Source organism: Balaenoptera acutorostrata, chromosome 4 (genome assembly GCF_949987535.1).
Source record: "Balaenoptera acutorostrata chromosome 4, mBalAcu1.1, whole genome shotgun sequence".
Classification (NCBI taxonomy): Eukaryota; Metazoa; Chordata; class Mammalia; order Artiodactyla; family Balaenopteridae; genus Balaenoptera; species Balaenoptera acutorostrata.
In genome coordinates, this window is record NC_080067.1 from 4,610,735 (window position 1) to 4,625,282 (window position 14,548).

Here is a 14,548-nt window from a genome sequence, read left to right on the forward strand (position 1 = left end):
CTGCATTTCCTTCACATGATCCCAACTTGGGTTGTTTTTAGAAACTGTATTTCACTAGGTGCAGCCTAGTGGAAGGCGGCACTGCTGTCTGGACCCTTGAGATTGCTTTGACCTTGGAGGAGGAAGCAAGGAATCTGCCCTTCTCTCTAGCCCAAATGTCTTCCTTTTCAGTCTCACCCATTGTTTCTCGGCGTCTTCAATTGTGCTGTACTAATGTCTTCTCTCACACACAATTGCAACTGGTCACTTTCAAAGAGCAACAGCTTTATCCTCTTCTACTGCTCTGTTTTCATTGTGATCTTTCCATGTGCTGATCTTTTAGTTTTTCCAGACAGGCTTGTTTAACTGGATCCCTTCATGCTTCATAAAGGGGATGACAGGATCTCTGTACTGAAACTTTAAACTTTGGGGATTTCCCAAAGCTTGCAAACTATCATTTAATGAAGGCTAACTGCAACACCCCAACTCAAAGAGAAAGTTAAAAAAAAATCCTTTCAATGATAGATGTAAGAGATCTTTCTTGTTTCCAAAATATTTTTGCAGCTTAATAACCTAACAGGTTGTTTTTACCAAAGGAGTGACAATTGGGTATTTGGCCAATGTGGGTATTGGGTATTCTTTATAAAAATTTTTAGTATAATCTGTATGATATATCTGCATTTGTGTTTGTTTTATTCCATATACTAGAGACAGTTGCTGGATTACACCCACCAGAAGTGGCTAGCCAGCATTGAATCAAGAGCCCACCCTCCAGAGATAGCTACTCTAGTATTTTACCTATGTTGATTTCTGATCAATACCACAGGCTTTGTTAATGAGTACATAGAAACGGACTTTCCTTCGTGAAATTAGTGATCAAGATATAGGGATTGTCTAGAAGACAATCCCCATCCTTGCATGAACAGGGCAAGGCTGAAATTCAGCTAACACACATTTTTTATGCCTATACTAGTTGTTTACAGTCAACATGCTTTCTGATTGGGTAATCTGTGCTATTTTTGATATTGAATATTTGAGCATTGCATCTTAAACAAGGTATAAGAATGAGAGAGCCCAGCAGTCTGTACCCTTAAGGATGGGGTACAGGGTCATTTCATTTAGTTACAGGATTATACAGTGCTCAACCAACACAACTGTATGTGGCAGCCCTGAAAAATGCCCCGGATGTGATTTCTGAGCAGTCCTATTTCCGGCCACTAGTTGGAAAGATTTTTGGTTGTCTAACTTTGAGAATTAGAGGAGTTCTGGTGTTTGAATTTTAGCATATTGGCTTGGGAAAGACTTTCCTGCAAGGTTCTTGTCGGACCTTCTAAAAGACAGAGGGCTGGGATTTCATCAAGTTTAAAGAACAGAATAAACGATTGTCTTGGGACTGCCTGCTAATTAAATGGCAGGGTTCTGTCAGACATTTGCTTTCTTTATCACCTTGTAGGGAGATTTTAGGATGACCTGGAACTGTCTCCTATCTCTGATTAGGGGCTCTCCACCTGCAGTCTATGGACCTTTTGTATAGGTAGAATTCAAGGAGTCCATGGTCTTAGATATGAAAACGAATTCCATTTTCATCTTCACTAACTCTAACTGAAATATAGAATTTCCTTCAGTTATGAGTGTAGGCAACACACCCTGGTGTTACTAACTTTCCTTTGTCACTAATAGAAATCACATTTATTTTTATGACACATTACTGATGTTACGGATACCTCAACATGCCATTTAATCTCACCATTACTTTGAAATTATAGCAGCAGTAGAACCACTAGTAGGTTTAATTTTAACTTATTAGTAGGGAATTCTATGTATTTTTATATCATAAATATTTAAAAATATTTCAACAACTGTATTTCAATACATTTTGCTTACTTTTTAATCCCTATGCCTTTTATTTTATGCATTTAAAAAGGTCATTCTGAGAAGACATAAAAATAGTTAAGAACATCTGCTTTTTAAAGGCAATTGATACAGATATATATTTGAAAATAATTTTAATTGAGGTATAGTTAATTTACAATGTTATGTTAGTTTCAAGTGATACAGCTATATATATATATGTATATTTTTTCAGATTCTTTTCCATTATAGGTTATTATGAGGTGTTGAATATAGTTCCCTGAACTGAATGGATAAAGATGTGGTACACATGTATACAGAATGGAATAGTACTCAGCCATAACAAAGAATGAAATGTTGCCATTTGCAGTAACATGGATGGACCCAGAGGTTATCATACTAAGGGAAGTAAGGCATTTGATATTTACAGAAAATCCCCTACTAGTTGTTCATGACTAAATTGATGTAAGTTAGTTCCCAACAGTGGATGATCTACAAAGTAGACAGGTGATGTGAGGGTAAGACTCATGGAAACAACGTGGTCATGGATCAGAGCCATGATATTGTACCCGGGCTGGGTGACTCTAAGCTGTGCTAGACACATATCAAGGTTCTAGCATCTGAGGCAGCACCTCTGGAGATGGGGCAAGGCTGTATGTCTACTTTCTTTTCCCACCATGCAGTCTTGCTTTCATATCTCAATGTAATTTTTTATGACATTTTTTATTCTTTATTTTTAATTTTTTTAAATTGAAGTATAGTTGATTTACAATGTTGTGTTGGTTTCAGATGTACAGCAAAGTGAGTCATATATATATATATATATATATATATATATATATATTCTTTTTCAGATTCTTTTCCAAAATGTTGAGTAGAGTTCCCTGTGCTATACAGTAGGTCCTTGCTGGTTATATATTTTACACATAGTAGTATGTATATGTTAATCCCAAGCTCCTAATTTATCCCTCCCCCCCATCTTCCACTTTGTAACCATAAATTTGTTTTCAATGTCTGTGAGTCTACTTCTGTTTTGCAAATAAGTTCATTTGTATCATTTTTTTTAGTCCACATATATGTGACATCATGTGGTATTTGCCTTTCTCTGTTTTCATGATAGATTTAAACACAATCATGTAAATGTATTAATTTAGAGATTATTGAGAAGGTGTCACTTTTGGAAAATGTGCTGAGAAGGAGCAAGTACACCCCTTGTCTGTCCCCTTTCTGTCTATTCTACTTCTGGGTTAGACCTTCTGAGAAGTCAATAAAGTCTATGGGCCTACAGAAAATGACTTTCAAAATGTTTTACAGAACAGTTTTCTATTTTACAGAATAGTTTCTCATTCAAAACATGAATTTATCTTGTACCTTTTTATAGTAGTCACCATTGTCAATACTAGGTAAGAAGTTAGGTATTTGGGGATAATAACAAAAGCAGAAAGAAAATTTCTTTCCTTTGTTTTAAAACTATATATAGATTAATGGCTTTCAAAATTTTTTGACTGTGACCTACAGAGATGCATTTTACATCCTGACCCAATGTATACACACACACACACACACACACACACAACTGAAACAAAAGCTTCAGGAATCAATACTTAACCTTACTACATTTCTATACTATTCCATTCCATTTTTTAATTTAAGAAAATGCTGGCCTTAACTGACTGAATTGATGTTTTTTGTTTGTTTGTTTGTTTTAACATCTTTATTGGAGTATAATTGCTTTACAATGGTGTGTTAGTTTCTGCATTATAACAAAGTGAATCAGCTATACATATACATATATCACCATATCTCTTCCCTCTTGCGTCTCCCTTTACAACTCACTAATATGTCAGAATCTGAAGTTTGGTAAAAAAATATTGGCCTAGGTCAGGTTGGTTTTTTTGATTTCCAAACACAGTCCAGAAATGACACACTACATTTTCTCTTCCTCTCTCCATAGCACTTATTTATGAAACAAATTGAGTGACGGGGTTAGCCGGATGACCAAACATTAAGAACTTCCTAAGTGCTAATAACATTATGCTTGTTTTGTTAGCTCTTCTACTCCTCTAACCAATCCCCAAGAGTAGAAAGATCTCAGCTTCATAAAGGTTGAAATGTTCTCTCTCTTTTCTTCTTCATTTCTCTATCCCCAGCACTTCAAAGAATGACTGGTATACATCAGGCACTCAATAACTACTTGTTACATGGATCTTATTATCTCAAGAAATTCTGAAGCTCGGAGGGATTTGTGACTCACTCAATGTCTCAGGGACTGAAGGAGGTGCATCTGGGCTTAAAAGTATCTGCCCAGTTCCCAAGTCATGGTGTGTGTGGTGAGACAGGCTGGGACCTGGGACCTGAGACCCTTTGCTGCAGGGCTTGCACCTGGACAAACGTCTCCTCCAGCAAGAAAATACAAAGAAACTATAAGGGACTAAAAATAACTGTGTGCATGCACACATTTGGGGCAAATTATGGACAACAAGATACAAAAAGACCAAAAAAGCCCAACTGCCACTTCTGAAGAGCCGGGAGCAAAAGCAGGGCACTGCGCATGCCCCCTGCACTCAACACCGCCTAAGGGGTGGGCAGACCACCCTTCTGGTCCAACCCCTGAACCTATCCCTACCCTCACCCCATAGAAGGAACCAGATCATCTGGCCTTGATGAGTGAGCGAGGGAACCTGTTGCTTGTTCTCGCTCCCCTCTGCTGCAGCAGGGGCCCCAATAAAGCCTTGCCTGGATTTCTTGTCTGGCCTCTAATCAGTTTCTATTGATTAAGGAGGCCAAGAACCCTGGTCAGTAACAGTGGTTTAACACTCTGTTTTCAAATAAGATCTGGTCCTGAAGGCTTGGGCTATGATTTTATATTCTTGATTATTCTTTCATGCTGAGGGAGTCAAAACTGAGATCATATGAATATTTTGGTCACAAATCATACATTTTGACTAAAAACTTTTCCCCATCACCACCCATAACAAATGCAACTAGCCACTTGGCAGACTGGCTTCTGCTGTTATCATGCCGCTGACTTTGCTGGAACTGGAGACCCGTTGGGTAAACACAATCTGAGTCATCCAAGGGGTAAGTCTGAAGACGGGGCACACCCTTGCAGCTCTTTGACAAGTTCTAACCCGATGGCACGAAATCCCTGGGATAAGGTCACTGTTTATGCTTTAAGAAGGCAGAGACCTTCTCTACATCTAGATCACAGCTTTCCAAATAAAATCTTTCTGGCCAAGAGAAACACTGCATCTTCTTTCTGCCATTTCTCAAAAAACTTTGGCAATAGGCTTCCTCAAATAAAGGTGGAACAGCTGCCGTCTGGAGTAGAACTACTGTCCTGCTGCCTAGCGATGGGTGCTTCCCCACACCAGCAACTGGGGGACCAACACGACCAAGACATTCAACAATTAATCATGGGTCTCCAGGAAGGAGACAAAGCAGCTTAGCAACTCCCCAAACAGAATTGCATCTAGCCACGTGAAAAGAATTTGATTTATGGCTTCGGAGAGTTTGGTGGTAACCATTGACATCCAAGCATAGAATACATTTATTGGGATGTGAGGCTGGCAAGTTGTCTCAGGCTGAGCCTGGGGTTGAGCCTCAGAGAAGGACACTCAGGGTATAGTGCCTGGTGTCTTATGCCTTTATTTTTTTTATTTTTTATTTTTATTTTTTTGCATGCAGGCCATTTATTGGGGCGAGCTCTTAGAATCAATACCTATTGAGGGAATGAGGAGACAGGTTTGGGCAGGGAGAGCAGTTGAACTGCAATGCGGTCAGTCATAACAAGGACCTCAGTTAATCCTGTGGGGAATTCCAGCTGGGATGAACCTTCAGAGATATCTTGAATTGGGTTGAGGATGGTGGGTCTTTTCATTGTGACAGCAACAGATTTTTAGATGTCATTTCCACCTTAGACCAGTTTCTCATTAATTTACCTGCATCTTAAGAAAAGGTGTGTGGTTGGAGAACAGTATGGAGGTTCCTTAAAAAGCTAAAAATAGAATTACCATATGACCCAGCAATCCAACTCTTGGGCATATATTCAGAGAAAACCATACTTTGAAAAGATACATGCACCCCCATGTTCACAGCAGCACTATTTACAATAGCCAAGACATGGAAGCAACCTAAATGTCCATCCACACAGGAACGGATAAAGAAGATGTGGTACATATATATACAATGGAATAGTACTCAGCCATAAAAAGGAACAAAATTGTACCATTTTCTGAGATGTGGAGAGACCTAGAGATTATCCTACATAGTGAAGTAAGTCAGAAAGAGCAAAAGAAATATCATATATTAATGCATATTTGTGGAATCTTGAAAAATGGTACAGATGAACTTATGGGCAAAGCAGAAATAGAGACACAGACATAGAGAACAAACGTATGGATGCCAAGGGGGGATAAGGGTTGGGATAGATTGGGAGATTGAGACTGACACATATACACTATGGATACTATGTAATAAAATAGATAACTAATGAGAACCTACTGTACAGCACGGGGAACTCTACTCAGTGATCTGCAGTGACCTAAATGGGAAGGAAATCCAAAAAAGAGGGGATATATGTATACACATAGCTGATTCACTTTGTTGTACAGTAGAAACTAACACAACATTGTAAAACAACTATACTCCAATAAAAAAGAAAAGGTATGCGGTGCTGGGACATGCCACCCAGATCTCCCACTCCAGGACTACAACATTCATTCTCGCAGTTGCCTGGAGGGTTGGTTGCCTACATGTCTCAGACAGTGCATCTCTGGGACTTGTACTTGGCTAAAGAAAGATGCCTCCCAAGGTCATAACCCCTTCTGAGAGCAGCGCACATCTAAAAGTCTGCTGCTGTCTTATGCCTTTAAGTGTGGATTCCCACTGACTTAATTCCCCTGTGGTCAGTAAACTGGAATGTATGTTGTATGGTTTTGGACATAGAGGCCATCAAAATCAGAATGTTTATGTTCACGGGTCAGTGCATCTCATTCTTAGGAAGATCTTTGGGAAAAATTAATAACTAAAATCTGATGAACACAAAATCCGCCTGAAAGGAATTGAGTCTCCTAAAGACATATTTTCATTGAGAAGTGCTGCTACCGAGTCATTCTTTTCCATTACAGGGTTCTACCTGTGCTAGAGATCCAAGGCATTGGATGGACTTGGTTCAGTCTTTTCTGACGGCATAAGGTTTCATCTCTAGTTTTATGTCTGGTTTAGTAAAAAGAATGTCTCAAGAGATACTTTCAATTGGCAGATGCAGCTTCTGAGCCATTCCATTTTGCCTGCTTGTTCCAGGCACTGCTTCTGGACCTCCTAGACCTTACTATTTGGGAGGTACCTCCTAGACTATTGGACCACTGTCCGATTCGATGCCTTGACTGGATCTCTCGGTGTCTAATCTCTGCCTCTGTCTCTTTGGTATTCTTTTCTTCCGTTAACAACCCCAAAGCACTTTATAGCAATCCTTCTGTTTGAGTTCCCATAATTGGGCTTTTACCAATAGTCCCTATTTGGTGATGGTTTGTGCTTGGAGTTGGGTCTCAGAAATCTGTGTTAGCATTTTCTTCCTTTAACAGTACTGCAGGCATACTGATAAATAGAGGGGAGCAAACATTTCTCAGACATCTACCATGTGTCAGGCTGGAGTCTCCAGGGGAATTGACTGAAACAAAAAATTGCTCAAAAATAAATATTTTCAATCATAGCAGTTTGTCACACTGGTAATTTTGCGCACCATGGTGATAGTGTTGCTAATTCTAATGTGATCGTAAATATTTGTTTCTATTTATCAGAGAGTATCAGGGTTTTTGAACCATTTTTATGAACCCTGTGATATTTATAAGATGGTACAGTTTCTGTTCATTTCTCATGTATTTGGAGTTTTTGACCAGTTACGGCTGCTTAGCTTGTTTGGCAATCTTTCATGAACTCAAGTTTTGTCTCCAGCTCCAAGTTTTCCAGAAACAAACTCCTGAGAATGGGTGCTTCCAACCACTAGTTCATATAACGGTAAATTTTGTGTGTGCTAATGTGGTTTTACAATTGAAAATCTCAATTTTGGAGAGCTATTCCTTCATTTTCTCTGTCATCTTGTTTTTTAAGATCCAAAGTTCATTTTTACCTAATGTTGGCAACTTATTTAGATACATTTTCACCATTTTGATTGCACATTTCTTTCATATATAACAACTTTAATAAAGAAAGTTTTATAGAAAAAGCAAGTTTGAAGGAAAAAAATTTGGATGCATATACCTGAAAACAGCATTAGATTTTTAATGTTATTTTAACAATCGTAGATTAAGTATTTCAATACTGATAGGCATTGTTGAGTTTTTTTATCCTGAGCATACTCTGTTGGTCTATCAGCCTGCTATAACAGAATGCCACAGACCCAGTGGCTTATAAACAACAAACATTTATTTCTCACAGTGCTGGATGAAGTCCAAGATCAAGGTGCCGGTAGATTTAGTGCCTGGTGAGAGACTTCTTCCTAGCTCATAGACAGCTGTCTTTTTTCTGTGTCCTCACATGGCAGATGGAAGGGGTCTCTTCTATAAGGGTCCCACCCTCATGACCTAATCACCTGCCAAAGTCTCCATCTCCAAATATAATCACTTTGGGGGTTAGGATTTAACGTGAAATTTGGGACACAAACATTCAGTCTATTACATACACTAGTACTGCCTTTGACTTGTTATTACTATTTTTGTTTGAGCAATCCGTTATATAGGCAAAGTTGCCATCACTAAGTTGTCATTGCAAGTTTAAAATTTTTAAAGAAAGCAATTATCTATCTCTATGCTTGCTGTTTTACACACTTTATCTTACCACTACCGAATATAGTAGGTATTATTGTGTCCATTTCACAGGTAAGAAAACTGAGGCTCAGAGAAGCAAAGTAACTTTTCAAAGGTCTCTGAAACAAATCAAGGCTTGAAACAAGAGTGGGACTGAGTTCGTTGGAATTTAAACACCTTTCTTCAAATCTCTTAAAAAGCACAGCAGCCTGCTTCATTTTGACAGGTTTTCACAACAATAATTTTCAAAGATGCCATTTTTTTTTATTTTAAGCTTTTTATTTTATATTGGAGTATAGTTGATTAACCATATTGTGTTAGTTTCAGGTGTACAACAAAGTGATTTAGTTATACATATACATGTATCTATTCTTTTTCAAATTCTTTTCCCAATTCTTTTCCCAATGTAACTACCAATTAGGTGTTTACATAATATTAAGCAGAGTTCCCTATGCTATACAGTCATTTAGATAGACTGTATATAGTTGCTACCTAAATAATTAAAGGCTACTTCAGGGGACCTATAGGAAGCAGTTGCTTTCAGAATCAGATTCCAGTCTTCTTGGCATTTACAGTGGCCATGCACACCAGCTAACTTCTCCCTATTCTCTGTAGGCAACAGGTGCTGGGAATTCATGACCCCATCCCCAGCCCTCAACCAATGATGGACAAGAGTTAGTGGATAAATACACCAGTTCCCTCACCCCTGGGTGGGAAAACTCTAAGATGCCTGTTCTATTCTGTCTCCCAGAGTTCCCCAGTGGCATTAAAGTTCAGTTTCCCACAGTGATAATTTGCATGAGAACACATTGTGTGTTGGCTGCTATAGACCAAATGTCTGTGTACCCCACCCAAATTCATATATTTTAATCTAATGTACAACTTAATGGTGTTAGGAAGTGGGCCCAGGCTGAAACTCCTGGCTCTGGTATTTACAAAGATGGTCCCCCATTTGCCCGGCCAGTTGTCGGTTCCTTGCTTTTGCCTCCTGTACCTCTATTTTGCTCGGCTTCACACTTGAATTCCCCATTCACTGATCTGACTTTTTTTTTTTTTTTGATGGCAATGCATTTGGGGCTGACTGCACCCACCTACTCTCTTGACATTCCATGTAATAGTTATCTATTGTTGCATAACAAATTACCACCAAAACTTAGTAGCTTATAGCAACAAATATTTATTGTCTTACAGTTTCTGTAGGTCAAGAACCTGTTTGTGGCTTAACTGTGTGTCATCTCATGAGCTGACAGTCAATCTGTCAGCCAGCACTGTGGTCTCATCTGAAGGGATTTTTTTCTAATTAATTAATTTATTTTTGGCTGCTTTGGGTCTTTGTTGCAGTGTGGAGGCTTCTCACTGCGGTGGTTTCTCTTATTGCAGAGCATGGGCTCTAGAGCGCAGGCTCAGTAGTTGTGGCGCACGGGCTGAGTTGCTCCCCGGCATGTGGGATCTTCCCGGACCAGGGCTCGAACCCGTGTCCCCTGCACTGGCAGGCAAATTCTTAACCACTGGGCCACCAGGCAAGTCCCTCATCTGAAGGTTTGATCAAGGGGGATCTGCTTCCAAACTCACTCACGTGGTTGTTGGTTCCTCGCCGTATGGACTTTGGCATAACTGACTACCTCATGGCATGAGGTATTAGTATGCTCAGGCTGCCACAACAAAATACCACAGACCAGGTGGCTTAAACAATAGATATATATAATCTCACTTTTCTGGGAGGCTGGAAGTCCATAATCAAGGTGCTAGCAATTTCTGTTCTTGGTGAGAGCTCTCTTTTTCCCTTGTAGAAAGCCGCCTTCCCCCTGTGCCCTCACGTGGCCTTTTCTCAGTGCATGGAAGAGTTGGGGGGGTGGGGAGAGAGAGAGAGATTTCTGGTGTCTCTTTTTCTTCTTATAAGAACACCAGCCCTTATGAGTTCATTGAGCCTTAAGTATCTCTCTAAAGGTCTTATCTCCAAATATCATCACATTGAGAATTAGGGCTTCAACATGAACTTTGGGAGAGACACAATTCAGTCCATAAGTCATGGGAAGATCCAGGAGAGAGTGAGAAGAAAGAATGCATAATGAAAGCTATAGCCTTTTTATATCCTAATTTTGAATATGCTATCTCAACACTTCCGTCATAGTTTACGTGTTAGAAGCGAGTCAGTAAGTTTAGCCCACACCCAAGGAAGAAAATTAAAACAAGGGTGTTAGTATTAGAAGGTGAGGATCATTGGGGGTATACAGGAAAAAGTTTCCTGGGTGTCTTCCTTTGCTTATACACATAACCACATAATGCTTCTGATATCAGACATGATTTTTTTTTTTCTCTCACACCAAGTAATTCTCTGTGACATCAGCTGGATGTCCTACAATTTAATTAAATTCTGATATTAACCAGAGTTAGTGCAACCCTGTAGGTTAAGGGCTAATCCCACAAGACTGCCCCCACTTTAAATGCCAATAGTAAGTAGTAAGTCCCCGGTTTACTCCCAATTTCTTTCTGGTTTGGCTACAAATCAGAGGGTCCCCAAACCCCCTCCTTGGATTGAATCATTTGCTAGAACGGCTCAAAGAACTCAGGGAAACACTTACTTACATTTACCAGTTTATTATGTAATAAAGGATATGATAAAGGATACAGATGAACAGCCAGATGAAGAGATACATGCAGGGAATCCTGGAAGGGTTCTGAGTGCAGGAACTCCTGTCCCTGTGGAGATGGAGGTACGTCATTCATCCACCGCATGTAGATCTGTTCACCAGCCTGGTACTTCTCTGAACCCCATACTTCAGGGATTTTTATGGAGGTTTCATCACGTAGGCGTGATCTACTATTAACTCCATTTCCAGCGCCTCTCCACTCTTTGGAGAATGTTCAATGCAAGTCTAGTGGTTATGCAGGGTAACTCCATGGTCTGTTACAAGCACCCATCTCAGTGGGCTGCTGTGAGAAGTAAGTAGTTATACGCATGCAGCATCCCTACTTTTATAATTTCCTAGGGATAGCATCAGTGGGGTTCTACTAGCTACTAACAGATATGATTCTATGATTCGTGGAGAGAGGCATTCACGAGACAATAAGTTAGAGAAGACCAGTACCCCAAAGGGTTCCACTGGGTGGATTTTTTTTTTTAGAGACTGCATTAGACGTTTGGCCATCATATAAAATATATGATTTTCTTGGCCCCATTTATATCAACTCTTCTCTCCTAAACCTTAACAGACATTTAGCAATCCTGATATCCAATTCAAGAATAAAGCAAATATCAGTCCATTCATTTAAGAGGGAGAATGAACCAGTTAGATTTATGTGTATAGGATGAGCAAGAGAGGGAGCTAGGTTCTAACCATGTTATATAATCGAGGTGGGTGGGAAAGGTACACGCAGATTAATTTATAGGATCCTGCCAGCAACGCTACTTTAAAAATAGCACTTACAGGTTTTCTGGCAAAACAAAAGTGAAACCACTGAAAGCGCTCCCGTCTTGGGCTTGTAAAACCACCAGGAAGCAAATCCAATAAACAGATGCACATTCCGACCTTGAGCCACGCCTCCTCCTCCACACTCTTCCACCATCCTACGCACCCCAGCACTCACAAAAATATTCAAACTTGGTTTACAAAACCATGACCTCAACCCACACTCACCACAGCCACAATCTCTTATCTCCTTTCCTTTGGCCGTTTCCCAACACCCTGACTCTTCTGCCCTGCTTTGCATGCCTCGCAAGTCAGAGCAAAGCTTGCCTTCAGTAGAGTCATTCAGAAAGGAGATCAAAGAGGATGGAGACTGGTTGCAGCGTTAGTGACCTTCACCTGTATCTGGATCCATTCTTTAGCTTCCCAAGCAGCGTGGGTTAACCAGCTAAGAATCCCTATGGTGGAGTCATTTGTTCCTCCGGTAAATATTTTGAATTCTATTTTGTGTCAAGCACAGTGCCAGGCACCAAGGATACAGCAGGGCACAATTCCCAGCCCTTTCCCTTAAGGGAAGTCTGGGAGGGAGACAAACAGGTAAACAGCAGTGCCAGGCATGGGGCAAACACACAGGATCGGGAGAAGGTGGGGATGGTCATGAAAGGCTCCTTGAGGAAGGGTGAAGAGGAGTTGGTAAAGTGAAGGTGGAGAAGACAGATGTGAAAGGAATTGAGGGAATAACACATGCAAAGTCCTGGGGGTAAAATTCCATATTAATTTGCCAACGAGGCTATTTTAAGAGAATTAAGAGAGCACTATGTCCATGGGTCCTGGATTCCTGATCCACACGCTGCAGGAGCTGAAGGAACTCCAGCAGTATTGGTAGAGGTAACGGGCTGAGACCAGGGTGAGTTCTATTGGGCCAGTAGAATATATCCGAAATTTGAAATCAAATGTCTTTTGGTTTTTTTTGCAGTTTTCCCCCAATCCTGCTACTTTCTAGTGTTGGAAACCAGTGGTTTACATATTATGCTGCCTGCCTGACCCCTGTGAGATCCTGATCCTTAGTCTCTGTCATTCCCTTGATTTTTAATGTAAGGAGCCTGGCTGCTAGATAAATAGACCATTCATTCATTCAAAAAATATTGATTTTAGAACTATGAAGGAGGTTAGATATAAATTGGTAATTTTGGCTTTCATGGACCTTACAGTCTGAAATAGAAGACAGATAAGTAAATAAGCAAACGGGTATATAATATATAAATTATGACAAGCGCTTTGAGGGTGACATGAGATGTTAGTAAGGGTCTACGTTAGAATGGGGGGCCAGAGAGGACCTCTCTGAGGGAGAACGTTTAAGCAAATACTGGAAGGATGAGAAGAAAGTCTTTGGAAGAGTGTGGAGGAAATGTTTTCCAGTCAGCAAAAGTGAAGGCAAAGGTGAAGTGGGGCAGCTTGTGACTTGTACAAAGGTGCTTCTGCTGACCAAGCCATGGACCCTGGGACAGGGCTGTGTCTGTCCAGAGAAAGGGATGTGCAAACTACAGGATGGGGAGCAGAATCCCCTAGCTAGGAAAAACCAAAGACAGCAGATCTTTGCACTTGGGAGAACTGATGTCTCTTTAAAGTAGAATGAACACTCTGGAGGGCGGAGTAGGGGGGATAGATAGATTAAGCTGCAGATATTGTGGGAAATCCAATAACACTGAGGAAGGCTGTTTGTGGAGACCAGGGTGACAAGGATACACCAGGGAAACATCTCTACTTGGAAGACCCAATAAAACAAGTCATCTGGGTTCTGGGTAGATCAATGCCCTGGGAAGTGAACAGTAATACAAAGAAATGAAGGAACAACCCCAGCCTCAGGCTGATGGATCCTGGCAGATACTGGTCTCCAGCTTCATGGGAAAGAGGAAGGAAATAGAGGAAAAAAGGATAAGAACTAAGTAACAGTACAGAAACCCACTTACCAGAACTGGGTCCTGGGATCAGAAGAAAATCAGGGCAAAGCTCTCTGGATGTGGTGTTATTGGTTTGGGCTTCTTTAAATTCTTTCCATACAGAAATTTGAGGAGGGCAACGCTTGGTCTGTACGAAGGAACTAAGCTACATCAGATCTAAAGATTAGATGGACAATGGAGAGGTAGAGATCCAGGCGAGTCATAACATGATCTACACATCTGGTGCTTTGAACAAAGCATAATATGAATTCAGTTTGACATGACTCAGTCTGGGTGCACCAGCGGCAACTCTTAGTCATTTGTGCATTCTTCTCTTGGTTGCATCAGACATTACTTATCCACCACCTCACATACCCTCTACCACTCCTGTCCCTGGGGCCCTTGGCCATTTGTTTTCCCAGCTGCTATGGCAACTACCTTCACATGGGTACAACCCAACAATGCTCTGCATCCTACCCCAGCTGTACGTTACTCGCTTGCTTCTCCAGGCTTTCCGTGTAGCCCCTAAGGTGTGTGATGCTGAGGAATCTGAACTGGCATCATG

The 14,548-nt window shown here is 40.6% G+C and overlaps 1 long non-coding RNA gene across 1 annotated transcript in view; it reads right to left on the reverse strand.

Moving 5' to 3' along the window:
* Window positions 1–14,204, reverse strand: part of LOC130708117 (uncharacterized) — a 34,473-nt gene extending 20,269 nt beyond the window's left edge. The window contains exon 1 of the long non-coding RNA XR_009008182.1: window positions 14,014–14,204. This is a non-coding gene — a long non-coding RNA (uncharacterized LOC130708117). The remainder of the gene's footprint in view (window positions 1–14,013) is intronic.
* Between the last annotated feature and the right edge of the window lie 344 nt (window positions 14,205–14,548).